Source organism: Ranitomeya imitator, chromosome 1 (genome assembly GCF_032444005.1).
Source record: "Ranitomeya imitator isolate aRanImi1 chromosome 1, aRanImi1.pri, whole genome shotgun sequence".
Lineage (NCBI taxonomy): Eukaryota > Metazoa > Chordata > Amphibia > Anura > Dendrobatidae > Ranitomeya > Ranitomeya imitator.
The window spans coordinates 829,088,250-829,114,663 of NC_091282.1; the positions used below are offsets into that span (position 1 = coordinate 829,088,250).

The 26,414-nt window shown below is 48.4% G+C and overlaps 61 pseudogenes; all 61 read left to right on the plus strand.

Annotated features, from left to right (window-relative positions):
- The first annotated feature begins 631 nt into the window (after positions 1-631).
- Positions 632-750, plus strand: LOC138659936 (5S ribosomal RNA; annotated as a pseudogene).
- A 1,056-nt stretch (positions 751-1,806) lies between these two features.
- Positions 1,807-1,925, plus strand: LOC138658837 (5S ribosomal RNA; annotated as a pseudogene).
- Positions 1,926-2,196: 271 nt separating this feature from the next.
- On the plus strand, positions 2,197-2,315 carry LOC138659513 (5S ribosomal RNA; annotated as a pseudogene).
- A 76-nt stretch (positions 2,316-2,391) lies between these two features.
- Positions 2,392-2,510, plus strand: LOC138659551 (5S ribosomal RNA; annotated as a pseudogene).
- A 76-nt stretch (positions 2,511-2,586) lies between these two features.
- LOC138658437 (5S ribosomal RNA) lies at positions 2,587-2,705 on the plus strand (annotated as a pseudogene).
- A 466-nt stretch (positions 2,706-3,171) lies between these two features.
- On the plus strand, positions 3,172-3,290 carry LOC138659172 (5S ribosomal RNA; annotated as a pseudogene).
- Positions 3,291-4,146: 856 nt separating this feature from the next.
- Positions 4,147-4,265, plus strand: LOC138658725 (5S ribosomal RNA; annotated as a pseudogene).
- A 76-nt stretch (positions 4,266-4,341) lies between these two features.
- On the plus strand, positions 4,342-4,460 carry LOC138660389 (5S ribosomal RNA; annotated as a pseudogene).
- A 271-nt stretch (positions 4,461-4,731) lies between these two features.
- Positions 4,732-4,850, plus strand: LOC138659179 (5S ribosomal RNA; annotated as a pseudogene).
- Positions 4,851-5,317: 467 nt separating this feature from the next.
- On the plus strand, positions 5,318-5,436 carry LOC138658449 (5S ribosomal RNA; annotated as a pseudogene).
- A 271-nt stretch (positions 5,437-5,707) lies between these two features.
- Positions 5,708-5,826, plus strand: LOC138660401 (5S ribosomal RNA; annotated as a pseudogene).
- Positions 5,827-6,293: 467 nt separating this feature from the next.
- On the plus strand, positions 6,294-6,412 carry LOC138658732 (5S ribosomal RNA; annotated as a pseudogene).
- A 76-nt stretch (positions 6,413-6,488) lies between these two features.
- Positions 6,489-6,607, plus strand: LOC138659069 (5S ribosomal RNA; annotated as a pseudogene).
- A 76-nt stretch (positions 6,608-6,683) lies between these two features.
- Positions 6,684-6,802, plus strand: LOC138660412 (5S ribosomal RNA; annotated as a pseudogene).
- Positions 6,803-6,878: 76 nt separating this feature from the next.
- Positions 6,879-6,997, plus strand: LOC138659896 (5S ribosomal RNA; annotated as a pseudogene).
- Positions 6,998-7,463: 466 nt separating this feature from the next.
- On the plus strand, positions 7,464-7,582 carry LOC138659898 (5S ribosomal RNA; annotated as a pseudogene).
- An 857-nt stretch (positions 7,583-8,439) lies between these two features.
- Positions 8,440-8,558, plus strand: LOC138659552 (5S ribosomal RNA; annotated as a pseudogene).
- A 76-nt stretch (positions 8,559-8,634) lies between these two features.
- LOC138659070 (5S ribosomal RNA) lies at positions 8,635-8,753 on the plus strand (annotated as a pseudogene).
- A 76-nt stretch (positions 8,754-8,829) lies between these two features.
- LOC138659283 (5S ribosomal RNA) lies at positions 8,830-8,948 on the plus strand (annotated as a pseudogene).
- An 857-nt stretch (positions 8,949-9,805) lies between these two features.
- Positions 9,806-9,924, plus strand: LOC138658839 (5S ribosomal RNA; annotated as a pseudogene).
- Positions 9,925-10,390: 466 nt separating this feature from the next.
- LOC138659553 (5S ribosomal RNA) lies at positions 10,391-10,509 on the plus strand (annotated as a pseudogene).
- Positions 10,510-10,586: 77 nt separating this feature from the next.
- Positions 10,587-10,705, plus strand: LOC138659163 (5S ribosomal RNA; annotated as a pseudogene).
- A 271-nt stretch (positions 10,706-10,976) lies between these two features.
- On the plus strand, positions 10,977-11,095 carry LOC138659719 (5S ribosomal RNA; annotated as a pseudogene).
- Positions 11,096-11,171: 76 nt separating this feature from the next.
- On the plus strand, positions 11,172-11,290 carry LOC138660424 (5S ribosomal RNA; annotated as a pseudogene).
- A 76-nt stretch (positions 11,291-11,366) lies between these two features.
- Positions 11,367-11,485, plus strand: LOC138660437 (5S ribosomal RNA; annotated as a pseudogene).
- Positions 11,486-11,561: 76 nt separating this feature from the next.
- Positions 11,562-11,680, plus strand: LOC138660449 (5S ribosomal RNA; annotated as a pseudogene).
- A 76-nt stretch (positions 11,681-11,756) lies between these two features.
- LOC138660460 (5S ribosomal RNA) lies at positions 11,757-11,875 on the plus strand (annotated as a pseudogene).
- A 76-nt stretch (positions 11,876-11,951) lies between these two features.
- On the plus strand, positions 11,952-12,070 carry LOC138659747 (5S ribosomal RNA; annotated as a pseudogene).
- Positions 12,071-12,342: 272 nt separating this feature from the next.
- Positions 12,343-12,461, plus strand: LOC138659937 (5S ribosomal RNA; annotated as a pseudogene).
- Positions 12,462-13,907: 1,446 nt separating this feature from the next.
- LOC138659514 (5S ribosomal RNA) lies at positions 13,908-14,026 on the plus strand (annotated as a pseudogene).
- Positions 14,027-14,102: 76 nt separating this feature from the next.
- Positions 14,103-14,221, plus strand: LOC138659554 (5S ribosomal RNA; annotated as a pseudogene).
- A 76-nt stretch (positions 14,222-14,297) lies between these two features.
- On the plus strand, positions 14,298-14,416 carry LOC138658461 (5S ribosomal RNA; annotated as a pseudogene).
- Positions 14,417-14,882: 466 nt separating this feature from the next.
- Positions 14,883-15,001, plus strand: LOC138660472 (5S ribosomal RNA; annotated as a pseudogene).
- An 856-nt stretch (positions 15,002-15,857) lies between these two features.
- On the plus strand, positions 15,858-15,976 carry LOC138660484 (5S ribosomal RNA; annotated as a pseudogene).
- Positions 15,977-17,417: 1,441 nt separating this feature from the next.
- On the plus strand, positions 17,418-17,536 carry LOC138660496 (5S ribosomal RNA; annotated as a pseudogene).
- Positions 17,537-17,807: 271 nt separating this feature from the next.
- Positions 17,808-17,926, plus strand: LOC138658733 (5S ribosomal RNA; annotated as a pseudogene).
- Positions 17,927-18,002: 76 nt separating this feature from the next.
- On the plus strand, positions 18,003-18,121 carry LOC138659071 (5S ribosomal RNA; annotated as a pseudogene).
- A 76-nt stretch (positions 18,122-18,197) lies between these two features.
- LOC138660508 (5S ribosomal RNA) lies at positions 18,198-18,316 on the plus strand (annotated as a pseudogene).
- Positions 18,317-18,392: 76 nt separating this feature from the next.
- Positions 18,393-18,511, plus strand: LOC138659555 (5S ribosomal RNA; annotated as a pseudogene).
- Positions 18,512-18,587: 76 nt separating this feature from the next.
- On the plus strand, positions 18,588-18,706 carry LOC138659538 (5S ribosomal RNA; annotated as a pseudogene).
- A 76-nt stretch (positions 18,707-18,782) lies between these two features.
- Positions 18,783-18,901, plus strand: LOC138659897 (5S ribosomal RNA; annotated as a pseudogene).
- Positions 18,902-18,977: 76 nt separating this feature from the next.
- Positions 18,978-19,096, plus strand: LOC138659909 (5S ribosomal RNA; annotated as a pseudogene).
- Positions 19,097-19,562: 466 nt separating this feature from the next.
- Positions 19,563-19,681, plus strand: LOC138659393 (5S ribosomal RNA; annotated as a pseudogene).
- A 76-nt stretch (positions 19,682-19,757) lies between these two features.
- Positions 19,758-19,876, plus strand: LOC138659556 (5S ribosomal RNA; annotated as a pseudogene).
- Positions 19,877-19,952: 76 nt separating this feature from the next.
- LOC138659539 (5S ribosomal RNA) lies at positions 19,953-20,071 on the plus strand (annotated as a pseudogene).
- A 271-nt stretch (positions 20,072-20,342) lies between these two features.
- Positions 20,343-20,461, plus strand: LOC138659922 (5S ribosomal RNA; annotated as a pseudogene).
- An 857-nt stretch (positions 20,462-21,318) lies between these two features.
- Positions 21,319-21,437, plus strand: LOC138659557 (5S ribosomal RNA; annotated as a pseudogene).
- Positions 21,438-21,513: 76 nt separating this feature from the next.
- LOC138659072 (5S ribosomal RNA) lies at positions 21,514-21,632 on the plus strand (annotated as a pseudogene).
- A 76-nt stretch (positions 21,633-21,708) lies between these two features.
- Positions 21,709-21,827, plus strand: LOC138659284 (5S ribosomal RNA; annotated as a pseudogene).
- An 857-nt stretch (positions 21,828-22,684) lies between these two features.
- On the plus strand, positions 22,685-22,803 carry LOC138658840 (5S ribosomal RNA; annotated as a pseudogene).
- A 76-nt stretch (positions 22,804-22,879) lies between these two features.
- On the plus strand, positions 22,880-22,998 carry LOC138659074 (5S ribosomal RNA; annotated as a pseudogene).
- A 76-nt stretch (positions 22,999-23,074) lies between these two features.
- Positions 23,075-23,193, plus strand: LOC138660519 (5S ribosomal RNA; annotated as a pseudogene).
- A 76-nt stretch (positions 23,194-23,269) lies between these two features.
- Positions 23,270-23,388, plus strand: LOC138659558 (5S ribosomal RNA; annotated as a pseudogene).
- A 76-nt stretch (positions 23,389-23,464) lies between these two features.
- On the plus strand, positions 23,465-23,583 carry LOC138659208 (5S ribosomal RNA; annotated as a pseudogene).
- A 270-nt stretch (positions 23,584-23,853) lies between these two features.
- LOC138659205 (5S ribosomal RNA) lies at positions 23,854-23,972 on the plus strand (annotated as a pseudogene).
- A 76-nt stretch (positions 23,973-24,048) lies between these two features.
- LOC138660530 (5S ribosomal RNA) lies at positions 24,049-24,167 on the plus strand (annotated as a pseudogene).
- A 76-nt stretch (positions 24,168-24,243) lies between these two features.
- LOC138659720 (5S ribosomal RNA) lies at positions 24,244-24,362 on the plus strand (annotated as a pseudogene).
- A 271-nt stretch (positions 24,363-24,633) lies between these two features.
- LOC138659769 (5S ribosomal RNA) lies at positions 24,634-24,752 on the plus strand (annotated as a pseudogene).
- Positions 24,753-25,219: 467 nt separating this feature from the next.
- LOC138659792 (5S ribosomal RNA) lies at positions 25,220-25,338 on the plus strand (annotated as a pseudogene).
- A 271-nt stretch (positions 25,339-25,609) lies between these two features.
- On the plus strand, positions 25,610-25,728 carry LOC138660534 (5S ribosomal RNA; annotated as a pseudogene).
- Positions 25,729-25,804: 76 nt separating this feature from the next.
- Positions 25,805-25,923, plus strand: LOC138659748 (5S ribosomal RNA; annotated as a pseudogene).
- The last annotated feature ends 491 nt before the right edge of the window (positions 25,924-26,414 follow it).

Here is a 26,414-nt window from a genome sequence, read left to right on the forward strand (position 1 = left end):
CGATTTTTTTCCGCTTGAAAAGACCCGCACTGGTGCTAACTATCTGTCAACGGTCACTCTAAGCTGAATGTGCCTGCCCTCGTCAGATAGCAAATGCAAAGCAGCTTGAGGCTGGGCAAGTACCAGCATGGGAGACTGGCTGGGAATCCCTGGTACCGTTGACGTGCTTTTTGTTTTTATCAAAGCTTACCCTTACGATTTTTTTCCGCTTGAAATGACCCGCACTGGTGCTAACTATCTGTCAACGGTCACTCTAAGCTGAATGTGCCTGCCCTCGTCAGATAGCAAATGCAAAGCAGCTTGAGGCTGGGCAAGTACCAGCATGGGAGACTGGCTGGGAATCCCTGGTACCGTTGACATGCTTTTTAGTTTTCATCAAAGCTTTGTATTACGATTCTCTTCCTCTTGAAAAAACTTGCGGAGTTGCTAACAATCCATCAATGGCCGCACTAAGCTCAATGTTCCTGCCTTCGTCAGATCACAAATGCAAAGTAGCTTGAGGCTGGGCAAGTATCAGCTTGGTAGACTGGCAGGGAATCCCTGGCACGGTTCCCACATTGTTTTGTTTTTATCAAAGCTTACACTTACGATTTTTTCCGCTTGAAAAGACCCGCACAGGTGCTAACTGTCTGTCAATGGCCACTCTAAGCTGAATGTGCCTGCCCTCGTCAGATCGCAAATGCAAAGCAGCTTGAGGCTGGGCAAGTACCAGCATGGGAGACTGGCTGGGAATACCTGGTGCCATTGACGTTTCTTTTTTTTTTATCAAAGCTTACCCTTACGATTCTATTCCTCTTGAAAAGGCCCGCAGAGTTGCTCACTATCTGTCAATGGCCTCTCTAAGCTGAATGTGCCTGCTCTCGTCAGATCGCAAATGCTAAGCAGCTTGAGGCTGGGCAAGTACCAGCATGGGAGACTGGCTGGGAATCCCTGGTACCGCTGACGTGCTTTTTGTTTTTATCAAAGCTTACCCTTACGATTTTTTTCCGCTTGAAAAGACCCGCACTGGTGCTAACAATCTGTCAATGGTCACGCTAAGCTGAATGTGCCTGCCCTTGTCAGATCGCAAATGCAAAGCAGCTTGAGGCTGGGCAAGTACCAGCATGGGAGACTGGCTGGGAATCCCTGGTACCGTTGACGTGCTTTTTGTTTTTATCAAAGCTTACCCTTACGATTTTTTTCCGCTTGAAAAGACCCGCACTGGTGCTAACTATCTGTCAACGGTCACTCTAAGCTGAATGTGCCTTCCCTCGACAGATCGCAAATGCAAAGCAGCTTGAGGCTGGGCAAGTACCAGCATGGGAGACTGGCTGGGAATCCCTGGTACCGTTAACGTGCTGTTTGTTTTTATCAAAGCTTACCCTTACGATTTTTTGCCGCTTGAAAAGACCCAAATTTGTGCTACAGACCTATCTGTCAATTACTTCTTTATGCTGAATGGGCCTGCCCTCGTCAGATCGCAAATGCTGAGCTACTTGAGGCTGGGCAAGTAGCAGCATGGGAGACTGGCTGGGAATTCCTGGTACCGTTGACATGCTTTTTAGTTTTCATCAAAGCTTTGTATTACGATTCTCTTCCTCTTGAAAAAACTTGCAGAGTTGCTAACAATCCATCAATGGCCGCACTAAGCTCAATGTTCCTGCCTTCGTCAGATCACAAATGCAAAGTAGCTTGAGGCTGGGCAAGTATCAGCTTGGTAGACTGGCAGGGAATCCCTGGCACGGTTCCCACATTGTTTTGTTTTTATCAAAGCTTACACTTACGATTTTTTCCGCTTGAAAAGACCCGCACAGGTGCTAACTGTCTGTCAATGGCCACTCTAAGCTGAATGTGCCTGCCCTCGTCAGATCGCAAATGCAAAGCAGCTTGAGGCTGGGCAAGTACCAGCATGGGAGACTGGCTGGGAATCCCTGGTGCCATTGACGTTTCTTTTTTTTTCATCAAAGCTTACCCTTACGATTCTATTCCTCTTGAAAAGGCCCGCAGAGTTGCTCACTATCTGTCAATGGCCACTCTAAGCTGAATGTGCCTGCTCTCGTCAGATCGCAAATGCGAAGCAGCTTGAGGCTGGGCAAGTACCAGCATGGGAGACTGGCTGGGAATCCCTGGTACCGCTGACGTGCTTTTTGTTTTTATCAAAGCTTACCCTTACGATTTTTTTCCGCTTGAAAAGACCCGCACTGGTGCTAACGATCTGTTAACGGTCACTCTAAGCTGAATGTGCCTGCCCTCGTCAGATCGCAAATGCAAAGCAGCTTGAGGCTGGGCAAGTACCAGCATGGGAGACTGGCTGGGAATCCCTGGTACCGTTGACGTGCTTTTTGTTTTTATCAAAGCTTACCCTTACGATTTTTTTCCGCTTGAAAAGACCCGCACTGGCGCAAACTATCTGTCAATGGTCACTCTAAGCTGAATGTGCCTGCCCTCGTCAGATCGCAAATGCAAAGCAGCTTGAGGCTGGGCAAGTACCAGCATGGGAGACTGGCTGGGAATCCCTGGTGCCATTGACGTTTCTTTTTTTTTCATCAAAGCTTACCCTTACGATTCTATTCCTCTTGAAAAGGCCCGCAGAGTTGCTCACTATCTGTCAATGGCCACTCTAAGCTGAATGTGCCTGCTCTCGTCAGATCGCAAATGCTAAGCAGCTTGAGGCTGGGCAAGTACCAGCATGGGAGACTGGCTGGGAATCCCTGGTACCGTTGACGTGCTTTTTGTTTTTATCAAAGCTTACCCTTACGATTTTTTTCCGCTTGAAAAGACCCGCACTGGTGCTAACTATCTGTCAATGGTCACTCTAAGCTGAATGTGCCTGCCCTCTTCAGATCGCAAATGCAAAGCAGCTTGAGGCTGGGCAAGTACCAGCATGGGAGACTGGCTGGGAATCCCTGGTACCGTTGACGTGCTTATTGTTTTTATCAAAGCTTACCCTTATGATTTTTTTCCGCTTGAAAAGACCCGCACTGGTGCTAACTATCTGTCAATGGTCACTCTAAGCTGAATGTGGCTGCCCTCTTCAGATCGCAAATGCAAAGCAGCTTGAGGCTGGGCAAGTACCAGCATGGGAGACTGGCTGGGAATCCCTGGTACCGTTGACGTGCTTTTTGTTTTTATCAAAGCTTACCCTTACGATTTTTTTCCGCTTGAAAAGACCCGCACTGGTGCTAACTATCTGTCAACGGTCACTCTAAGCTGTATGTGCCTGCCCTCGTCAGATCGCAAATGCAAAGCAGCTTGAGGCTGGGCAAGTACCAGCATGGGAGACTGGCTGGGAATCCCTGGTACCGTTGACGTGCTTTTTGTTTTTATCAAAGCTTACCCTTACGATTTTTTTCCGCTTGAAAAGACCCGCACTGGTGCTAACTAGCTGTCAACGGTCACTCTAAGCTGAATGTGCCTGCCCTCGTCAGATCGCAAATGCAAAGCAGCTTGAGGCTGGGCAAGTACCAGCATGGGAGACTGGCTGGGAATCCCTCGTACCGTTGACGTGCTTTTTGTTTTTATCAAAGCTTACCCTTACGATTTTTTTCCGCTTGAAAAGACCCGCACTGGTGCTAACTATCTGTCAACGGTCACTCTAAGCTGAATGTGCCTGCCCTCGTCAGATTGCAAATGCAAAGCAGCTTGAGGCTGGGCAAGTACCAGCATGGGAGACTGGCTGGGAATCCCTGGTACCGTTGACGTGCTTTTTGTTTTTATCAAAGCTTACCCTTACGATTTTTTTCCGCTTGAAAAGACCCGCACTGGTGCTAACTATCTGTCAATGGTCACTCTAAGCTGAATGTGCCTGCCCTCTTCAGATCGCAAATGCAAAGCAGCTTGAGGCTGGGCAAGTACCAGCATGGGAGACTGGCTGGGAATCCCTGGTACCGTTGACGTGCTTTTTGTTTTTATCAAAGCTTACCCTTACGATTTTTTTCCGCTTGAAAAGACCCGCACTGGTGCTAACTATCTGTCAATGGTCACTCTAAGCTGAATGTGCCTGCCCTCTTCAGATCGCAAATGCAAAGCAGCTTGAGGCTGGGCAAGTACCAGCATGGGAGACTGGCTGGGAATCCCTGGTACCGTTGACGTGCTTTTTGTTTTTATCAAAGCTTACCCTTACGATTTTTTTCCACTTGAAAAGACCCGCACTGGTGCTAACTATCTGTCAACGGTCACTCTAAGCTGAATGTGCCTGCCCTCGTCAGATCGCAAATGCAAAGCAGCTTGAGGCTTGGCAAGTACCAGCATGGGAGACTGGCTGGGAATCCCTGGTACCGTTGACGTGCTTTTTGTTTTTATCAAAGCTTACCCTTACGATTTTTTTCCGCTTGAAAAGACCCGCACTGGTGCTAACTAGCTGTCAACGGTCACTCTAAGCTGAATGTGCCTGCCCTCGTCAGATCGCAAATGCAAAGCAGCTTGAGGCTGGGCAAGTACCAGCATGGGAGACTGGCTGGGAATCCCTGGTACCGTTGACGTGCTTTTTGTTTTTATCAAAGCTTACCCTTACGATTTTTTTCCGCTTGAAAAGACCCGCACTGGTGCTAACTATCTATCAACGGTCACTCTAAGCTGAATGTGCCTGCCCTCGTCAGATCGCAAATGCAAAGCAGCTTGAGGCTGGGCAAGTACCAGCATGGGAGACTGGCTGGGAATCCATGGTACCGTTGACGTGCTTTTTGTTTTTATCAAAGCTTACCCTTACGATTTTTTTCCGCTTGAAAAGACCCGCACTGGTGCTAACTATCTGTCAACGGTCACTCTAAGCTGAATGTGCCTGCCCTCGTCAGATCGCAAATGCAAAGCAGTTTGAGGCTGGGCAAGTACCAGCATGGGAGACTGGCTGGGAATCCCTGGTACCGTTGACATGCTTTTTAGTTTTCATCAAAGCTTTGTATTACGATTCTCTTCCTCTTGAAAAAACTTGCGGAGTTGCTAACAATCCATCAATGGCCGCACTAAGCTCAATGTTCCTGCCTTCGTCAGATCACAAATGCAAAGTAGCTTGAGGCTGGGCAAGTATCAGCTTGGTAGACTGGCAGGGAATCCCTGGCACGGTTCCCACATTGTTTTGTTTTTATCAAAGCTTACACTTACGATTTTTTCCGCTTGAAAAGACCCGCACAGGTGCTAACTGTCTGTCAATGGCCACTCTAAGCTGAATGTGCCTGCCCTCGTCAGATTGCAAATGCAAAGCAGCTTGAGGCTGGGCAAGTACCAGCATGGGAGACTGGCTGGGAATCCCTGGTGCCATTGACGTTTCTTTTTTTTTCATCAAAGCTTACCCTTACGATTCTATTCCTCTTGAAAAGGCCCGCAGAGTTGCTCACTATCTGTCAATGGCCACTCTAAGCTGAATGTGCCTGCTCTCGTCAGATCGCAAATGCTAAGCAGCTTGAGGCTGGGCAAGTACCAGCATGGGAGACTGGCTGGGAATCCCTGGTACCGTTGACGTGCTTTTTGTTTTTATCAAAGCTTACCCTTACGATTTTTTTCCGCTTGAAAAGACCCGCACTGGTGCTAACTATCTGTCAATGGTCACTCTAAGCTGAATGTGCCTGCCCTCTTCAGATCGCAAATGCAAAGCAGCTTGAGGCTGGGCAAGTACCAGCATGGGAGACTGGCTGGGAATCCCTGGTACCGTTGACGTGCTTTTTGTTTTTATCAAAGCTTACCCTTACGATTTTTTTCCGCTTGAAAAGACCCGCACTGGTGCTAACTACCTGTCAACGGTCACTCTAAGCTGAATGTGCCTGCCCTCGTCAGATCGCAAATGCAAAGCAGCTTGAGGCTGGGCAAGTACCAGCATGGGAGACTGGCTGGGAATCCCTGGTACCGTTGACGTGCTTTTTGTTTTTATCAAAGCTTACCCTTACGATTTTTTTCCGCTTGAAAAGACCCGCACTGGTGCTAACTATCTGTCAATGGTCACTCTAAGCTGAATGTGCCTGCCCTCGTCAGATCGCAAATGCAAAGCAGCTTGAGGCTGGGCAAGTACCAGCATGGAAGACTGGCTGGGAATCCCTGGTACCGTTGACATGCTTTTTAGTTTTCATCAAAGCTTTGTATTACGATTCTCTTCCTCTTGAAAAAACTTGCGGAGTTGCTAACAATCCATCAATGGCCGCACTAAGCTCAATGTTCCTGCCTTCGTCAGATCACAAATGCAAAGTAGCTTGAGGCTGGGCAAGTATCAGCTTGGTAGACTGGCAGGGAATCCCTGGCACGGTTCCCACATTGTTTTGTTTTTATCAAAGCTTACACTTACGATTTTTTCCGCTTGAAAAGACCCGCACAGGTGCTAACTGTCTGTCAATGGCCACTCTAAGCTGAATGTGCCTGCCCTCGTCAGATCGCAAATGCAAAGCAGCTTGAGGCTGGGCAAGTACCAGCATGGGAGACTGGCTGGGAATTCCTGGTGCCATTGACGTTTCTCTTTTTTTCATCAAAGCTTACCCTTACGATTCTATTCCTCTTGAAAAGGCCCGCAGAGTTGCTCACTATCTGTCAATGGCCACTCTAAGCTGAATGTGCCTGCTCTCGTCAGATCGCAAATGCTAAGCAGCTTGAGGCTGGGCAAGTACCAGCATGGGAGACTGGCTGGGAATCCCTGGTACCGCTGACGTGCTTTTTGTTTTTATCAAAGCTTACCCTTACGATTTTTTTCCGCTTGAAAAGACCCGCACTGGTGGTAACGATCTGTCAACGGTCACTCTAAGCTGAATGTGCCTGCCCTCGTCAGATCGCAAATGCAAAGCAGCTTGAGGCTGGGCAAGTACCAGCATGGGAGACTGGCTGGGAATCCCTGGTACCGTTGACGTGCTTTTTGTTTTTATCAAAGCTTACCCTTACGATTTTTTTCCGCTTGAAAAGACCCGCACTGGTGCAAACTATCGGTCAATGGTCATTCTAAGCTGAATGTGCCTGCCCTCGTCAGATCGCAAATGCAAAGCAGCTTGAGGCTGGGCAAGTACCAGCATGGGAGACTGGCTGGGAATCCCTGGTGCCATTGACGTATCTTTTTTTTTCATCAAAGCTTACCCTTACGATTCTATTCCTCTTGAAAAGGCCCGCAGAGTTGCTCACTATCTGTCAATGGCCACTCTAAGCTGAATGTGCCTGCTCTCGTCAGATCGCAAATGCTAAGCAGCTTGAAGCTGGGCAAGTACCAGCATGGAAGACTGGCTGGGAATCCCTGGTACCGTTGACGTGCTTTTTGTTTTTATCAAAGCTTACCCTTACGATTTTTTTCCGCTTGAAAAGACCCGCACTGGTGCTAACTATCTGTCAATGGTCACTCTAAGCTGAATGTGCCTGCCCTCTTCAGATCGCAAATGCAAAGCAGCTTGAGGCTGGGCAAGTACCAGCATGGGAGACTGGCTGGGAATCCCTGGTACCGTTGACGTGCTTTTTGTTTTTATCAAAGCTAACCCTTACGATTTTTTTCCGCTTGAAAAGACCCGCACTGGTGCTAACTATCTGTCAACGGTCACTCTAAGCTGAATGTGCCTGCCCTCGTCAGATCGCAGATGCAAAGCAGCTTGAGGCTGGGCAAGTACCAGCATGGGAGACTGGCTGGGAATCCCTGGTACCGTTGACGTGCTTTTTGTTTTTATCAAAGCTTACCCTTACGATTTTTTTCCGCTTGAAAAGACCCGCACTGGTGCTAACTATCTGTCAACGGTCACTCTAAGCTGAATGTGTCTGCCCTCGTCAGATCGCAAATGCAAAGCAGCTTGAGGCTGGGCAAGTACCAGCATGGGAGACTGGCTGGGAATCCCTGTTACCGTTGACGTGGTTTTTGTTTTTATCAAAGCTTACCCTTACGATTTTTTTCCGCTTGAAAAGACCCGCACTGGTGCTAACTATCTGTCAACGGTCACTCTAAGCTGAATGTGCCTGCCCTCGTCAGATCGCTAATGCAAAGCAGCTTGAGGCTGGGCATGTACCAGCATGGGAGACTGGCTGGGAATCCCTGGTACCGTTGACGTGCTTTTTGTTTTTATCAAAGCTTACCCTTACGATTTTTTTCCGCTTGAAAAGACCCGCACTGGTGCTAACTATCTGTCAACGGTCACTCTAAGCTGAATGTGCCTGCCCTCTTCAGATCGCAAATGCAAAGCAGCTTGAGGCTGGGCAAGTACCAGCATGGGAGACTGGCTAGGAATCCCTGGTACCGTTGACATGCTTTTTAGTTTTCATCAAAGCTTTGTATTACGATTCTCTTCCTCTTGAAAAAACTTGCGGAGTTGCTAACAATCCATCAATGGCCGCACTAAGCTCAATGTTCCTGCCTTCGTCAGATCACAAATGCAAAGTAGCTTGAGGCTGGGCAAGTATCAGCTTGGTAGACTGGCAGGGAATCCCTGGCACGGTTCCCACATTGTTTTGTTTTTATCAAAGCTTACACTTACGATTTTTTCCGCTTGAAAAGACCCGCACAGGTGCTAACTGTCTGTCAATGGTCACTCTAAGCTGAATGTGCCTGCCCTCGTCAGATCGCAAATGCAAAGCAGCTTGAGGCTGGGCAAGTACCAGCATGGGAGACTGGCTGGGAATCCCTGGTGCCATTGACGTTTCTTTTTTTTTCATCAAAGCTTACCCTTACGATTCTATTCCTCTTGAAAAGGCCCGCAGAGTTGCTCACTATCTGTCAATGGCCACTCTAAGCTGAATGTGCCTGCTCTCGTCAGATCGCAAATGCTAAGCAGCTTGAGGCTGGGCAAGTACCAGCATGGGAGACTGGCTGGGAATCCCTGGTACCGCTGACGTGCTTTTTGTTTTTATCAAAGCTTACCCTTACGATTTTTTTCCGCTTGAAAAGACCCGCACTGGTGCTAACGATCTGTCAATGGTCACTCTAAGCTGAATGTGCCTGCCCTCGTCAGATCGCAAATGCAAAGCAGCTTGAGGCTGGGCAAGTACCAGCATGGGAGACTGGCTGGGAATCCCTGGTACCGTTGACGTGCTTTTTGTTTTTATCAAAGCTTACCCTTACGATTTTTTTCCGCTTGAAAAGACCCGCACTGGTGCTAACTATCTGTCAACGGTCACTCTAAGCTGAATGTGCCTGCCCTCGTCAGATCGCAAATGCAAAGCAGCTTGAGGCTGGGCAAGTACCAGCATGGGAGACTGGCTGGGAATCCCTGGTACAGTTGACGTGCTTTTTGTTTTTATCAAAGCTTACCCTTACGATTTTTTTCCGCTTGAAAAGACCCGCACTGGTGCTAACTATCTGTCAACGGTCACTCTAAGCTGAATGTGCCTGCCCTCGTCAGATCGCAAATGCAAAGCAGCTTGAGGCTGGGCAAGTACCAGCATGGGAGACTGGCTGGGAATCCCTGTTACCGTTGACGTGCTTTTTGTTTTTATCAAAGCTTACCCTTACGATTTTTTTCCGCTTGAAAAGACCCGCACTGGTGCTAACTATCTGTCAACGGTCACTCTAAGCAGAATGTCCCTGCCCTCGTCAGATCGCAAATGCAAAGCAGCTTCAGGCTGGGCAAGTACCAGCATGGGAGACTGGCTGGGAATCCCTGGTACCGTTGACATGCTTTTTAGTTTTCATCAAAGCTTTGTATTACGATTCTCTTCCTCTAGAAAAAACTTGCGGAGTTGCTAACAATCCATCAATGGCCGCACTAAGCTCAATGTTCCTGCCTTCGTCAGATCACAAATGCAAAGTAGCTTGAGGCTGGGCAAGTATCAGCTTGGTAGACTGGCAGGGAATCCCTGGCACGGTTCCCACATTGTTTTGTTTTTATCAAAGCTTACACTTACGATTTTTTCCGCTTGAAAAGACCCGCACAGGTGCTAACTGTCTGTCAATGGCCACTCTAAGCTGAATGTGCCTGCCCTCGTCAGATCGCAAATGCAAAGCAGCTTGAGGCTGGGCAAGTACCAGCATGGGAGACTGGCTGGGAATCCCTGGTGCCATTGACGTTCCTTTTTTTTTCATCAAAGCTTACCCTTACGATTCTATTCCTCTTGAAAAGGCCCGCAGAGTTGCTCACTATCTGTCAATGGCCACTCTAAGCTGAATGTGCCTGCTCTCGTCAGATCGCAAATGCTAAGCAGCTTGAGGCTGGGCAAGTACCAGCATGGGAGACTGGCTGGGAATCCTTGGTACCGCTGACGTGCTTTTTGTTTTTATCAAAGCTTACCCTTACGATTTTTTTCCGCTTGAAAAGACCCGCACTGGTGCTGACGATCTGTCAACGGTCACTCTAAGCTGAATGTGCCTTCCCTCGTCAGATCGCAAATGCAAAGCAGCTTGAGGCTGGGCAAGTACCAGCATGGGAGACTGGCTGGGAATCCCTGGTACCGTTGACGTGCTTTTTGTTTTTATCAAAGCTTACCCTTACGATTTTTTTCCGCTTGAAAAGACCCGCACTGGTGCAAACTATCTGTCAATGGTCACTCTAAGCTGAATGTGCCTGCCCTCGTCAGATCGCAAATGCAAAGCAGCTTGAGGCTGGGCAAGTACCAGCATGGGAGACTGGCTGGGAATCCCTGGTGCCATTGACGTTTCCTTTTTTTTTCATCAAAGCTTACCCTTACGATTCTATTCCTCTTGAAAAGGCCCGCAGAGTTGCTCACTATCGGTCAAAGGCCACTCTAAGCTGAATGTGCCTGCTCTCGTCAGATCGCAAATGCTAAGCAGCTTGAGGCTGGGCAAGTACCAGCATGGGAGACTGGCTGGGAATCCCTGGTACCGTTGACGTGCTTTTTGTTTTTATCAAAGCTTACCCTTACGATTTTTTTCCGCTTGAAAAGACCCGCACTGGTGCTAACTATCTGTCAATGGTCACTCAAGGCTGAATGTGCCTGCCCTCTTCAGATCGCAAATGCAAAGCAGCTTGAGGCTGGGCAAGTACCAGCATGGGAGACTGGCTGGGAATTCCTGGTACCGTTGACGTGCTTTTTGTTTTTATCAAAGCTTACCCTTACGATTTTTTTCCGCTTGAAAAGACCCGCACTGGTGCTAACTATCTGTCAACGGTCACTCTAAGCTGAATGTGCCTGCCCTCATCAGATCGCAAATGCAAAGCAGCTTGAGGCTGGGCAAGTACCAGCATGGGAGACTGGCTGGGAATCCCTGGTACCGTTGACGTGCTTTTTGTTTTTATCAAAGCTTACCCTTACGATTTTTTTCCGCTTGAAAAGACCCGCACTGGTGCTAGCTATCTGTCAACGGTCACTCTAAGCTGAATGTGCCTGCCCTCGTCAGATCGCAAATGCAAAGCAGCTTGAGGCTGGGCAAGTACCAGCATGGGAGACTGGCTGGGAATCCCTGGTACCGTTGACGTGCTTTTTGTTTTTATCAAAGCTTACCCTTACGATTTTTTTCCGCTTGAAAAGACCCGCACTGGTGCTAACTATCTGTCAACGGTCACTCTAAGCTGAATGTGCCTGCCCTCGTCAGATCGCAAATGCAAAGCAGCTTGAGGCTGGGCAAGTACCAGCATGGGAGACTGGCTGGGAATCCCTGGTACCGTTGACGTGCTTTTTGTTTTTATCAAAGCTTACCCTTACGATTTATTTACGCTTGAAAAGACCCGCACTGGTGCTAACTATCTGTCAACGGTCACTCTAAGCTGAATGTGCCTGCCCTCGTCAGATCGCAAATGCAAAGCAGCTTGAGGCTGGGCAAGTACCAGCATGGGAGACTGGCTGGGAATCCCTGGTACCGTTGACGTGCTTTTTGTTTTTATCAAAGCTTACCCTTTCGATTTTTTTCCGCTTGAAAAGACCCGCACTGGTGCTAACTATCTGTCAACGGTCACTCTAAGCTGAATGTGCCTGCCCTCGTCAGATCGCAAATGCAAAGCAGCTTGAGGCTGGGCAAGTACCAGCATGGGAGACTGGCTGGGAATCCCTGGTACCGTTGACGTGCTTTTTGTTTTTATCAAAGCTTACCCTTACGATTTTTTTCCGCTTGAAATGACCCGCACTGGTGCTAACTATCTGTCAACGGTCACTCTAAGCTGAATGTGCCTGCCCTCGTCAGATCGCAAATGCAAAGCAGCTTGAGGCTGGGCAAGTACCAGCATGGGAGACTGGCTGGGAATCCCTGGTACCGTTGACATGCTTTTTAGTTTTCATCAAAGCTTTGTATTACGATTCTCTTCCTCTTGAAAAAACTTGCGGAGTTGCTAACAATCCATCAATGGCCGCACTAAGCTCAATGTTCCTGCCTTCGTCAGATCACAAATGCAAAGTAGCTTGAGGCTGGGCAAGTATCAGCTTGGTAGACTGGCAGGGAATCCCTGGCACGGTTCCCACATTGTTTTGTTTTTATCAAAGCTTACACTTACGATTTTTTCCGCTTGAAAAGACCCGCACAGGTGCTAACTGTCTGTCAATGGCCACTCTAAGCTGAATGTGCCTGCCCTCGTCAGATCGCAAATGCAAAGCAGCTTGAGGCTGGGCAAGTACCAGCATGGGAGACTGGCTGGGAATACCTGGTGCCATTGACGTTTCTTTTTTTTTTATCAAAGCCTACCCTTACGATTCTATTCCTCTTGAAAAGGCCCGCAGAGTTGCTCACTATCTGTCAATGGCCTCTCTAAGCTGATTGTGCCTGCTCTCGTCAGATCGCAAATGCTAAGCAGCTTGAGGCTGGGCAAGTACCAGCATGGGAGACTGGCTGGGAATCCCTGGTACCGCTGACGTGCTTTTTGTTTTTATCAAAGCTTACCCTTACGATTTTTTTCCGCTTGAAAAGACCCGCACTGGTGCTAACGATCTGTCAATGGTCACGCTAAGCTGAATGTGCCTGCCCTTGTCAGATCGCAAATGCAAAGCAGCTTGAGGCTGGGCAAGTACCAGCATGGGAGAGTGGCTGGGAATCCCTGGTACCGTTGACGTGCTTTTTGTTTTTATCAAAGCTTACCCTTACGATTTTTTTCCGCTTGAAAAGACCCGCACTGGTGCTAACTATCTGTCAACGGTCACTCTAAGCTGAATGTGCCTGCCCTCGTCAGATCGCAAATGCAAAGCAGCTTGAGGCTGGGCAAGTACCAGCATGGGAGACTGGCTGGGAATCCCTGGTACCGTTAACGTGCTTTTTGTTTTTATCAAAGCTTACCCTTACGATTTTTTGCCGCTTGAAAAGACCCAAATTTGTGCTACAGACCTATCTGTCAATTACTTCTTTATGCTGAATGGGCCTGCCCTCGTCAGATCGCAAATGCTGAGCTACTTGAGGCTGGGCAAGTACCAGCATGGGAGACTGGCTGGGAATTCCTGGTACCGTTGACATGCTTTTTAGTTTTCATCAAAGCTTTGTATTACGATTCTCTTCCTCTTGAAAAAACTTGCAGAGTTGCTAACAATCCATCAATGGCCGCACTAAGCTCAATGTTCCTGCCTTCGTCAGATCACAAATGCAAAGTAGCTTGAGGCTGGGCAAGTATCAGCTTGGTAGACTGGCAGGGAATCCCTGGCACGGTTCCCACATTGTTTTGTTTTTATCAAAGCTTACACTTACGATTTTTTCCGCTTGAAAAGACCCGCACAGGTGCTAACTGTCTGTCAATGGCCACTCTAAGCTGAATGTGCCTGCCCTCGTCAGATCGCAAATGCAAAGCAGCTTGAGGCTGGGCAAGTGCCAGCATGGGAGACTGGCTGGGAATCCCTGGTGCCATTGACATTTCTTTTTTTTTCATCAAAGCTTACCCTTACGATTCTATTCCTCTTGAAAAGGCCCGCAGAGTTGCTCACTATCTGTCAATGGCCACTCTAAGCTGAATGTGCCTGCTCTCGTCAGATCGCAAATGCGAAGCAGCTTGAGGCTGGGCAAGTACCAGCATGGGAGACTGGCTGGGAATCCCTGGTACCGCTGACGTGCTTTTTGTTTTTATCAAAGCTTACCCTTACGATTTTTTTCCGCTTGAAAAGACCCGCACTGGTGCTAACGATCTGTTAACGGTCACTCTAAGCTGAATGTGCCTGCCCTCGTCAGATCGCAAATGCAAAGCAGCTTGAGGCTGGGCAAGTACCAGCATGGGAGACTGGCTGGGAATCCCTGGTACCGTTGACGTGCTTTTTGTTTTTATCAAAGCTTACCCTTACGATTTTTTTCCGCTTGAAAAGACCCGCACTGGCGCAAACTATCTGTCAATGGTCACTCTAAGCTGAATGTGCCTGCCCTCGTCAGATCGCAAATGCAAAGCAGCTTGAGGCTGGGCAAGTACCAGCATGGGAGACTGGCTGGGAATCCCTGGTGCCATTGACGTTTCTTTTTTTTTCATCAAAGCTTACCCTTACGATTCTATTCCTCTTGAAAAGGCCCGCAGAGTTGCTCACTATCTGTCAATGGCCACTCTAAGCTGAATGTGCCTGCTCTCGTCAGATCGCAAATGCTAAGCAGCTTGAGGCTGGGCAAGTACCAGCATGGGAGACTGGCTGGGAATCCCTGGTACCGTTGACGTGCTTTTTGTTTTTATCAAAGCTTACCCTTACGATTTTTTTCCGCTTGAAAAGACCCGCACTGGTGCTAACTATCTGTCAATGGTCACTCTAAGCTGAATGTGCCTGCCCTCTTCAGATCGCAAATGCAAAGCAGCTTGAGGCTGGGCAAGTACCAGCATGGGAGACTGGCTGGGAATCCCTGGTACCGTTGACGTGCTTTTTGTTTTTATCAAAGCTTACCCTTATGATTTTTTTCCGCTTGAAAAGACCCGCACTGGTGCTAACTATCTGTCAATGGTCACTCTAAGCTGAATGTGGCTGCCCTCTTCAGATCGCAAATGCAAAGCAGCTTGAGGCTGGGCAAGTACCAGCATGGGAGACTGGCTGGGAATCCCTGGTACCGTTGACGTGCTTTTTGTTTTTATCAAAGCTTACCCTTACGATTTTTTTCCGCTTGAAAAGACCCGCACTGGTGCTAACTATCTGTCAACGGTCACTCTAAGCTGAATGTGCCTGCCCTCGTCAGATCGCAAATGCAAAGCAGCTTGAGGCTGGGCAAGTACCAGCATGGGAGACTGGCTGGGAATCCCTGGTACCGTTGACGTGCTTTTTGTTTTTATCAAAGCTTACCCTTACGATTTTTTTCCGCTTGAAAAGACCCGCACTGGTGCTAACTAGCTGTCAACGGTCACTCTAAGCTGAATGTGCCTGCCCTCGTCAGATCGCAAATGCAAAGCAGCTTGAGGCTGGGCAAGTACCAGCATGGGAGACTGGCTGGGAATCCCTCGTACCGTTGACGTGCTTTTTGTTTTTATCAAAGCTTACCCTTACGATTTTTTTCCGCTTGAAAAGACCCGCACTGGTGCTAACTATCTGTCAACGGTCACTCTAAGCTGAATGTGCCTGCCCTCGTCAGATTGCAAATGCAAAGCAGCTTGAGGCTGGGCAAGTACCAGCATGGGAGACTGGCTGGGAATCCCTGGTACCGTTGACGTGCTTTTTGTTTTTATCAAAGCTTACCCTTACGATTTTTTTCCGCTTGAAAAGACCCGCACTGGTGCTAACTATCTGTCAATGGTCACTCTAAGCTGAATGTGCCTGCCCTCTTCAGATCGCAAATGCAAAGCAGCTTGAGGCTGGGCAAGTACCAGCATGGGAGACTGGCTGGGAATCCCTGGTACCGTTGACGTGCTTTTTGTTTTTATCAAAGCTTACCCTTACGATTTTTTTCCGCTTGAAAAGACCCGCACTGGTGCTAACTATCTGTCAATGGTCACTCTAAGCTGAATGTGCCTGCCCTCTTCAGATCGCAAATGCAAAGCAGCTTGAGGCTGGGCAAGTACCAGCATGGGAGACTGGCTGGGAATCCCTGGTACCGTTGACGTGCTTTTTGTTTTTATCAAAGCTTACCCTTACGATTTTTTTCCACTTGAAAAGACCCGCACTGGTGCTAACTATCTGTCAACGGTCACTCTAAGCTGAATGTGCCTGCCCTCGTCAGATCGCAAATGCAAAGCAGCTTGAGGCTGGGCAAGTACCAGCATGGGAGACTGGCTGGGAATCCCTGGTACCGTTGACGTGCTTTTTGTTTTTATCAAAGCTTACCCTTACGATTTTTTTCCGCTTGAAAAGACCCGCACTGGTGCTAACTATCTGTCAACGGTCACTCTAAGCTGAATGTGCCTGCCCTCGTCAGATTGCAAATGCAAAGCAGCTTGAGGCTGGGCAAGTACCAGCATGGGAGACTGGCTGGGAATCCCTGGTACCGTTGACGTGCTTTTTGTTTTTATCAAAGCTTACCCTTACGATTTTTTTCCGCTTGAAAAGACCCGCACTGGTGCTAACTATCTGTCAATGGTCACTCTAAGCTGAATGTGCCTGCCCTCTTCAGATCGCAAATGCAAAGCAGCTTGAGGCTGGGCAAGTACCAGCATGGGAGACTGGCTGGGAATCCCTGGTACCGTTGACGTGCTTTTTGTTTTTATCAAAGCTTACCCTTACGATTTTTTTCCGCTTGAAAAGACCCGCACTGGTGCTAACTATCTGTCAATGGTCACTCTAAGCTGAATGTGCCTGCCCTCTTCAGATCGCAAATGCAAAGCAGCTTGAGGCTGGGCAAGTACCAGCATGGGAGACTGGCTGGGAATCCCTGGTACCGTTGACGTGCTTTTTGTTTTTATCAAAGCTTACCCTTACGATTTTTTTCCACTTGAAAAGACCCGCACTGGTGCTAACTATCTGTCAACGGTCACTCTAAGCTGAATGTGCCTGCCCTCGTCAGATCGCAAATGCAAAGCAGCTTGAGGCTGGGCAAATACCAGCATGGGAGACTGGCTGGGAATCCCTGGTACCGTTGACGTGCTTTTTGTTTTTATCAAAGCTTACCCTTACGATTTTTTTCCGCTTGAAAAGACCCGCACTGGTGCTAACTATCTGTCAACGGTCACTCTAAGCTGAATGTGCCTGCCCTCGTCAGATTGCAAATGCAAAGCAGCTTGAGGCTGGGCAAGTACCAGCATGGGAGACTGGCTGGGAATCCCTGGTACCGTTGACGTGCTTTTTGTTTTTATCAAAGCTTACCCTTACGATTTTTTTCCGCTTGAAAAGACCCGCACTGGTGCTAACTATCTGTCAATGGTCACTCTAAGCTGAATGTGCCTGCCCTCTTCAGATCGCAAATGCAAAGCAGCTTGAGGCTGGGCAAGTACCAGCATGGGAGACTGGCTGGGAATCCCTGGTACCGTTGACGTGCTTTTTGTTTTTATCAAAGCTTACCCTTACGATTTTTTTCCGCTTGAAAAGACCCGCACTGGTGCTAACTATCTGTCAATGGTCACTCTAAGCTGAATGTGCCTGCCCTCTTCAGATCGCAAATGCAAAGCAGCTTGAGGCTGGGCAAGTACCAGCATGGGAGACTGGCTGGGAATCCCTGGTACCGTTGACGTGCTTTTTGTTTTTATCAAAGCTTACCCTTACGATTTTTTTCCACTTGAAAAGACCCGCACTGGTGCTAACTATCTGTCAACGGTCACTCTAAGCTGAATGTGCCTGCCCTCGTCAGATCGCAAATGCAAAGCAGCTTGAGGCTGGGCAAGTACCAGCATGGGAGACTGGCTGGGAATCCCTGGTACCGTTGACGTGCTTTTTGTTTTTATCAAAGCTTACCCTTACGATTTTTTTCCGCTTGAAAAGACCCGCACTGGTGCTAACTAGCTGTCAACGGTCACTCTAAGCTGAATGTGCCTGCCCTCGTCAGATCACAAATGCAAAGTAGCTTGAGGCTGGGCAAGTATCAGCTTGGTAGACTGGCAGGGAATCCCTGGCACGGTTCCCACATTGTTTTGTTTTTATCAAAGCTTACACTTACGATTTTTTCCGCTTGAAAAGACCCGCACAGGTGCTAACTGTCTGTCAATGGCCACTCTAAGCTGAATGTGCCTGCCCTCGTCAGATCGCAAATGCAAAGCAGCTTGAGGCTGGGCAAGTACCAGCATGGGAGACTGGCTGGGAATTCCTGGTGCCATTGACGTTTCTTTTTTTTTCATCAAAGCTTACCCTTACGATTCTATTCCTCTTGAAAAGGCCCGCAGAGTTGCTCACTATCTGTCAATGGCCACTCTAAGCTGAATGTGCCTGCTCTCGTCAGATCGCAAATGCTAAGCAGCTTGAGGCTGGGCAAGTACCAGCATGGGAGACTGGCTGGGAATCCCTGGTACCGCTGACGTGCTTTTTGTTTTTATCAAAGCTTACCCTTACGATTTTTTTCCGCTTGAAAAGACCCGCACTGGTGGTAACGATCTGTCAACGGTCACTCTAAGCTGAATGTGCCTGCCCTCGTCAGATCGCAAATGCAAAGCAGCTTGAGGCTGGGCAAGTACCAGCATGGGAGACTGGCTGGGAATCCCTGGTACCGTTGACGTGCTTTTTGTTTTTATCAAAGCTTACCCTTACGATTTTTTTCCGCTTGAAAAGACCCGCACTGGTGCAAACTATCGGTCAATGGTCACTCTAAGCTGAATGTGCCTGCCCTCGTCAGATCGCAAATGCAAAGCAGCTTGAGGCTGGGCAAGTACCAGCATGGGAGACTGGCTGGGAATCCCTGGTGCCATTGACGTATCTTTTTTTTTCATCAAAGCTTACCCTTACGATTCTATTCCTCTTGAAAAGGCCCGCAGAGTTGCTCACTATCTGTCAATGGCCACTCTAAGCTGAATGTGCCTGCTCTCGTCAGATCGCAAATGCTAAGCAGCTTGAAGCTGGGCAAGTACCAGCATGGGAGACTGGCTGGGAATCCCTGGTACCGTTGACGTGCTTTTTGTTTTTATCAAAGCTTACCCTTACGATTTTTTTCCGCTTGAAAAGACCCACACTGGTGCTAACTATCTGTCAATGGTCACTCTAAGCTGAATGTGCCTGCTCTCTTCAGATCGCAAATGCAAAGCAGCTTGAGGCTGGGCAAGTACCAGCATGGGAGACTGGCTGGGAATCCCTGGTACCGTTGACGTGCTTTTTGTTTTTATCAAAGCTAACCCTTACGATTTTTTTCCGCTTGAAAAGACCCGCACTGGTGCTAACTATCTGTCAACGGTCACTCTAAGCTGAATGTGCCTGCCCTCGTCAGATCGCAGATGCAAAGCAGCTTGAGGCTGGGCAAGTACCAGCATGGGAGACTGGCTGGGAATCCCTGGTACCGTTGACGTGCTTTTTGTTTTTATCAAAGCTTACCCTTACGATTTTTTTCCGCTTGAAAAGACCCGCACTGGTGCTAACTATCTGTCAACGGTCACTCTAAGCTGAATGTGTCTGCCCTCATCAAATCGCAAATGCAAAGCAGCTTGAGGCTGGGCAAGTACCAGCATGGGAGACTGGCTGGGAATCCCTGTTACCGTTGACGTGCTTTTTGTTTTTATCAAAGCTTACCCTTACGATTTTTTTCCGCTTGAAAAGACCCGCACTGGTGCTAACTATCTGTCAACGGTCACTCTAAGCTGAATGTGCCTGCCCTCGTCAGATCGCTAATGCAAAGCAGCTTGAGGCTGGGCATGTACCAGCATGGGAGACTGGCTGGGAATCCCTGGTACCGTTGACGTGCTTTTTGTTTTTATCAAAGCTTACCCTTACGATTTTTTTCCGCTTGAAAAGACCCGCACTGGTGCTAACTATCTGTCAACGGTCACTCTAAGCTGAATGTGCCTGCCCTCTTCAGATCGCAAATGCAAAGCAGCTTGAGGCTGGGCAAGTACCAGCATGGGAGACTGGCTGGGAATCCCTGGTACCGTTGACGTGCTTTTTGTTTTTATCAAAGCTTACCCTTACGATTTTTTTCCGCTTGAAAAGACCCGCACTGGTGCAAGCTATCGGTCAATGGTCACTCTAAGCTGAATGTGCCTGCCCTCGTCAGATCGCAAATGCAAAGCAGCTTGAGGCTGGGCAAGTACCAGCATGGGAGACTGGCTGGGAATCCCTGGTGCCATTGACGTATCTTTTTTTTTCATCAAAGCTTACCCTTACGATTCTATTCCTCTTGAAAAGGCCCGCAGAGTTGCTCACTATCTGTCAATGGCCACTCTAAGCTGAATGTGCCTGCTCTCGTCAGATCGCAAATGCTAAGCAGCTTGAAGCTGGGCAAGTACCAGCATGGGAGACTGGCTGGGAATCCCTGGTACCGTTGACGTGCTTTTTGTTTTTATCAAAGCTTACCCTTACGATTTTTTTCCGCTTGAAAAGACCCGCACTGGTGCTAACTATCTGTCAATGGTCACTCTAAGCTGAATGTGCCTGCCCTCTTCAGATCGCAAATGCAAAGCAGCTTGAGGCTGGGCAAGTACCAGCATGGGAGACTGGCTGGGAATCCCTGGTACCGTTGACGTGCTTTTTGTTTTTATCAAAGCTAACCCTTACGATTTTTTTCCGCTTGAAAAGACCCGCACTGGTGCTAACTATCTGTCAACGGTCACTCTAAGCTGAATGTGCCTGCCCTCGTCAGATCGCAGATGCAAAGCAGCTTGAGGCTGGGCAAGTACCAGCATGGGAGACTGGCTGGGAATCCCTGGTACCGTTGACGTGCTTTTTGTTTTTATCAAAGCTTACCCTTACGATTTTTTTCCGCTTGAAAAGACCCGCACTGGTGCTAACTATCTGTCAACGGTCACTCTAAGCTGAATGTGTCTGCCCTCGTCAGATCGCAAATGCAAAGCAGCTTGAGGCTGGGCAAGTACCAGCATGGGAGACTGGCTGGGAATCCCTGTTACCGTTGACGTGCTTTTTGTTTTTATCAAAGCTTACCCTTACGATTTTTTTCCGCTTGAAAAGACCCGCACTGGTGCTAACTATCTGTCAACGGTCACTCTAAGCTGAATGTGCCTGCCCCCGTCAGATCGCTAATGCAAAGCAGCTTGAGGCTGGGCATGTACCAGCATGGGAGACTGGCTGGGAATCCCTGGTACCGTTGACGTGCTTTTTGTTTTTATCAAAGCTTACCCTTACGATTTTTTTCCGCTTGAAAAGACCCTCACTGGTGCTAACTATCTGTCAACGGTCACTCTAAGCTGAATGTGCCTGCCCTCTTCAGATCGCAAATGCAAAGAAGCTTGAGGCTGGGCAAGTACCAGCATGGGAGACTGGCTAGGAATCCCTGGTACCGTTGACATGCTCTTTAGTTTTCATCAAAGCTTTGTATTACGATTCTCTTCCTCTTGAAAAAACTTGCGGAGTTGCTAACAATCCATCAATGGCCGCACTAAGCTCAATGTTCCTGCCATCGTCAGATCACAAATGCAAAGTAGCTTGAGGCTGGGCAAGTATCAGCTTGGTAGACTGGCAGGGAATCCCTGGCACGGTTCCCACATTGTTTTGTTTTTATCAAAGCTTACACTTACGATTTTTTCCGCTTGAAAAGACCCGCACAGGTGCTAACTGTCTGTCAATGGTCACTCTAAGCTGAATGTGCCTGCCCTCGTCAGATCGCAAATGCAAAGCAGCTTGAGGCTGGGCAAGTACCAGCATGGGAGACTGGCTGGGAATCCCTGGTGCCATTGACGTTTCTTTTTTTTTCATCAAAGCTTACCCTTACGATTCTATTCCTCTTGAAAAGGCCCGCAGAGTTGCTCACTATCTGTCAATGGCCACTCTAAGCTGAATGTGCCTGCTCTCGTCAGATCGCAAATGCTAAGCAGCTTGAGGCTGGGCAAGTACCAGCATGGGAGACTGGCTGGGAATCCCTGGTACCGCTGACGTGCTTTTTGTTTTTATCAAAGCTTACCCTTACGATTTTTTTCCGCTTGAAAAGACCCGCACTGGTGCTAACTATCTGTCAATGGTCACTCTAAGCTGAATGTGCCTGCCCTCGTCAGATCGCAAATGCAAAGCAGCTTGAGGCTGGGCAAGTACCAGCATGGGAGACTGGCTGGGAATCCCTGGTACCGTTGACGTGCTTTTTGTTTTTATCAAAGCTTACCCTTACGATTTTTTTCCGCTTGAAAAGACCCGCACTGGTGCTAACTATCTGTCAACGGTCACTCTAAGCTGAATGTGCCTGCCCTCGTCAGATCGCAAATGCAAAGCAGCTTGAGGCTGGGCAAGTACCAGCATGGGAGACTGGCTGGGAATCCCTGGTACAGTTGACGTGCTTTTTGTTTTTATCAAAGCTTACCCTTACGATTTTTTTCCGCTTGAAAAGACCCGCACTGGTGCTAACTATCTGTCAACGGTCACTCTAAGCTGAATGTGCCTGCCCTCGTCAGATCGCAAATGCAAAGCAGCTTGAGGCTGGGCAAGTACCAGCATGGGAGACTGGCTGGGAATCCCTGTTACCGTTGACGTGCTTTTTGTTTTTATCAAAGCTTACCCTTACGATTTTTTTCCGCTTGAAAAGACCCGCACTGGTGCTAACTATCTGTCAACGGTCACTCTAAGCAGAATGTCCCTGCCCTCGTCAGATCGCAAATGCAAAGCAGCTTCAGGCTGGGCAAGTACCAGCATGGGAGACTGGCTGGGAATCCCTGGTACCGTTGACATGCTTTTTAGTTTTCATCAAAGCTTTGTATTACGATTCTCTTCCTCTTGAAAAAACTTGCGGAGTTGCTAACAATCCATCAATGGCCGCACTAAGCTCAATGTTCCTGCCTTCGTCAGATCACAAATGCAAAGTAGCTTGAGGCTGGGCAAGTATCAGCTTGGTAGACTGGCAGGGAATCCCTGGCACGGTTCCCACATTGTTTTGTTTTTATCAAAGCTTACACTTACGATTTTTTCCGCTTGAAAAGACCCGCACAGGTGCTAACTGTCTGTCAATGGCCACTCTAAGCTGAATGTGCCTGCCCTCGTCAGATCGCAAATGCAAAGCAGCTTGAGGCTGGGCAAGTACCAGCATGGGAGACTGGCTGGGAATCCCTGGTGCCATTGACGTTTCTTTTTTTTTCATCAAAGCTTACCCTTACGATTCTATTCCTCTTGAAAAGGCCCGCAGAGTTGCTCACTATCTGTCAATGGCCACTCTAAGCTGAATGTGCCTGCTCTCGTCAGATCGCAAATGCTAAGCAGCTTGAGGCTGGGCAAGTACCAGCATGGGAGACTGGCTGGGAATCCCTGGTACCGCTGACGTGCTTTTTGTTTTTATCAAAGCTTACCCTTACGATTTTTTTCCGCTTGAAAAGACCCGCACTGGTGCTAACTATCTGTCAACGGTCACTCTAAGCTGAATGTGCCTGCCCTCGTCAGATCGCAAATGCAAAGCAGCTTGAGGCTGGGCAAGTACCAGCATGGGAGACTGGCTGGGAATCCCTGGTACCGTTGACGTGCTTTTTGTTTTTATCAAAGCTTACCCTTACGATTTTTTTCCGCTTGAAAAGACCCGCACTGGTGCAAACTATCTGTCAATGGTCACTCTAAGCTGAATGTGCCTGCCCTCGTCAGATCGCAAATGCAAAGCAGCTTGAGGCTGGGCAAGTACCAGCATGGGAGACTGGCTGGGAATCCCTGGTGCCATTGACGTTTCTTTTTTTTTCATCAAAGCTTACCCTTACGATTCTATTCCTCTTGAAAAGGCCCGCAGAGTTGCTCACTATCTGTCAATGGCCACTCTAAGCTGAATGTGCCTGCTCTCGTCAGATCGCAAATGCTAAGCAGCTTGAGGCTGGGCAAGTACCAGCATGGGAGACTGGCTGGGAATCCCTGGTAACGTTGACGTGCTTCTTGTTTTTATCAAAGCTTACCCTTACGATTATTTCCGCTTGAAAAGACCCGCACTGGTGCTAACTATCTGTCAATGGTTACTCTAAGCTGAATGTGCCTGCCCTCTTCAGATCGCAAATGCAAAGCAGCTTGAGGCTGGGCAAGTACCAGCATGGGAGACTGGCTGGGAATCCCTGGTACCGTTGACGTGCTTTTTGTTTTTATCAAAGCTTACCCTTACGATTTTTTTCCGCTTGAAAAGACCCGCACTGGTGCTAACTATCTGTCAACGGTCACTCTAAGCTGATTGTGCCTGCCCTCGTCAGATCGCAAATGCAAAGCAGCTTGAGGCTGGGCAAGTACCAGCATGGGAGACTGGCTGGGAATCCCTGGTACCGTTGACGTGCTTTTTGTTTTTATCAAAGCTTACCCTTACGATTTTTTTCCGCTTGAAAAGACCCGCACTGGTGCTAAGTATCTGTCAACGGTCACTCTAAGCTGAATGTGCCTGCCCTCGTCAGATCGCAAATGCAAAGCAGCTTGAGGCTGGGCAAGTACCAGCATGGGAGACTGGCTGGGAATCCCTGGTACCGTTGACGTGCTTTTTGTTTTTATCAAAGCTTACCCTTACGATTTTTTTCCGCTTGAAAAGACCCGCACTGGTGCTAACTATCTGTCAACGGTCACTCTAAGCTGAATGTGCCTGCCCTCATCAGATCGCAAATGCAAAGCAGCTTGAGGCTGGGCAAGTACCAGCATGGGAGACTGGCTGGGAATCCCTGGTACCGTTGACGTGCTTTTTGTTTTTATCAAAGCTTACCCTTACGATTTTTTTCCGCTTGAAAAGACCCGCACTGGTGCTAACTATCTGTCAACGGTCACTCTAAGCTGAATGTGCCTGCCCTCGTCAGATCGCAAATGCAAAGCAGCTTGAGGCTGGGCAAGTACCAGCATGGGAGACTGGCTGTGAATCCCTGGTACCGTTGACGTGCTTTTTGTTTTTATCAAAGCTTACCCTTACGATTTTTTTCCGCTTGAAAAGACCCGCACTGGTGCTAACTATCTGTCAACGGTCACTCTAAGCTGAATGTGCCTGCCCTCGTCAGATCGCAGATGCAAAGCAGCTTGAGGCTGGGCAAGTACCAGCATGGGAGACTGGCTGGGAATCCCTGGTACCGTTGACATGCTTTTTAGTTTTCATCAAAGCTTTGTATTACGATTCTCTTCCTCTTGAAAAAACTTGCGGAGTTGCTAACAATCCATCAATGGCCGCACTAAGCTCAATGTTCCTGCCTTCGTCAGATCACAAATGCAAAGTAGCTTGAGGCTGGGCAAGTATCAGCTTGGTAGACTGGCAGGGAATCCCTGGCACGGTTCCCACATTGTTTTGTTTTTATCAAAGCTTACACTTACGATTTTTTCCGCTTGAAAAGACCCGCACAGGTGCTAACTGTCTGTCAATGGCCACTCTAAGCTGAATGTGCCTGCCCTCGTCAGATCGCAAATGCAAAGCAGCTTGAGGCTGGGCAAGTACCAGCATGGGAGGCTGGCTGGGAATCCCTGGTGCCATTGACGTTTCTTTTTTTTTCATCAAAGCTTACCCTTACGATTCTATTCCTCTTGAAAAGGCCCGCAGAGTTGCTCACTATCTGTCAATGGCCACTCTAAGCTGAATGTGCCTGCTCTCGTCAGATCGCAAATGCTAAGCAGCTTGAGGCTGGGCAAGTACCAGCATGGGAGACTGGCTGGGAATCCCTGGTACCGTTGACATGCTTTTTGTTTTTATCAAAGCTTACCCTTACGATTTTTTTCCGCTTGAAAAGACCCGCACTGGTGTTAACTATCTGTCAATGGTCACTCTAAGCTGAATGTGCCTGCCCTCTTCAGATCGCAAATGCAAAGCAGCTTGAGGCTGGGCAAGTACCAGCATGGGAGGCTGGCTGGGAATCCCTGGTACAGTTGACGTGCTTTTTGTTTTTATCAAAGCTTACCCTTACGATTTTTTTCCGCTTGAAAAGACCCGCACTGGTGCTAACTATCTGTCAACGGTCACTCTAAGCTGAATGTGCCTGCCCTCGTCAGATCGCAAATGCAAAGCAGCTTGAGGCTGGGCAAGTACCAGCATGGGAGACTGGCTGGGAATCCCTGGTACCGTTGACGTGCTTTTTGTTTTTATCAAAGCTTACCCTTACGATTTTTTTCCGCTTGAAAAGACCCGCACTGGTGCTAACTATCTGTCAACGGTCACTCTAAGCTGAATGTGCCTGCCCTCGTCAGATCGCAAATGCAAAGCAGCTTGAGGCTGGGCAAGTACCAGCATGGGAGACTGGCTGGGAATCCCTGGTACCGTTGACATGCTTTTTAGTTTTCATCAAAGCTTTGTATTACGATTCTCTTCCTCTTGAAAAAACTTGCGGAGTTGCTAACAATCCATCAATGGCCGCACTAAGCTCAATGTTCCTGCCTTCGTCAGATCACAAATGCAAAGTAGCTTGAGGCTGGGCAAGTATCAGCTTGGTAGACTGGCAGGGAATCCCTGGCACGGTTCCCACATTGTTTTGTTTTTATCAAAGCTTAAACTTACGATTTTTTCCGCTTGAAAAGACCCGCACAGGTGCTAACTGTCTGTCAATGGCCACTCTAAGCTGAATGTGCCTGCCCTCGTCAGATCGCAAATGCAAAGCAGCTTGAGGCTGGGCAAGTACCAGCATGGGAGACTGGCTGGGAATCCCTGGTGCCATTGATGTTTCTTTTTTTTTCATCAAAGCTTACCCTTACGATTCTATTCCTCTTGAAAAGGCCCGCAGAGTTGCTCACTATCTGCCAATGGCCACTCTAAGCTGAAT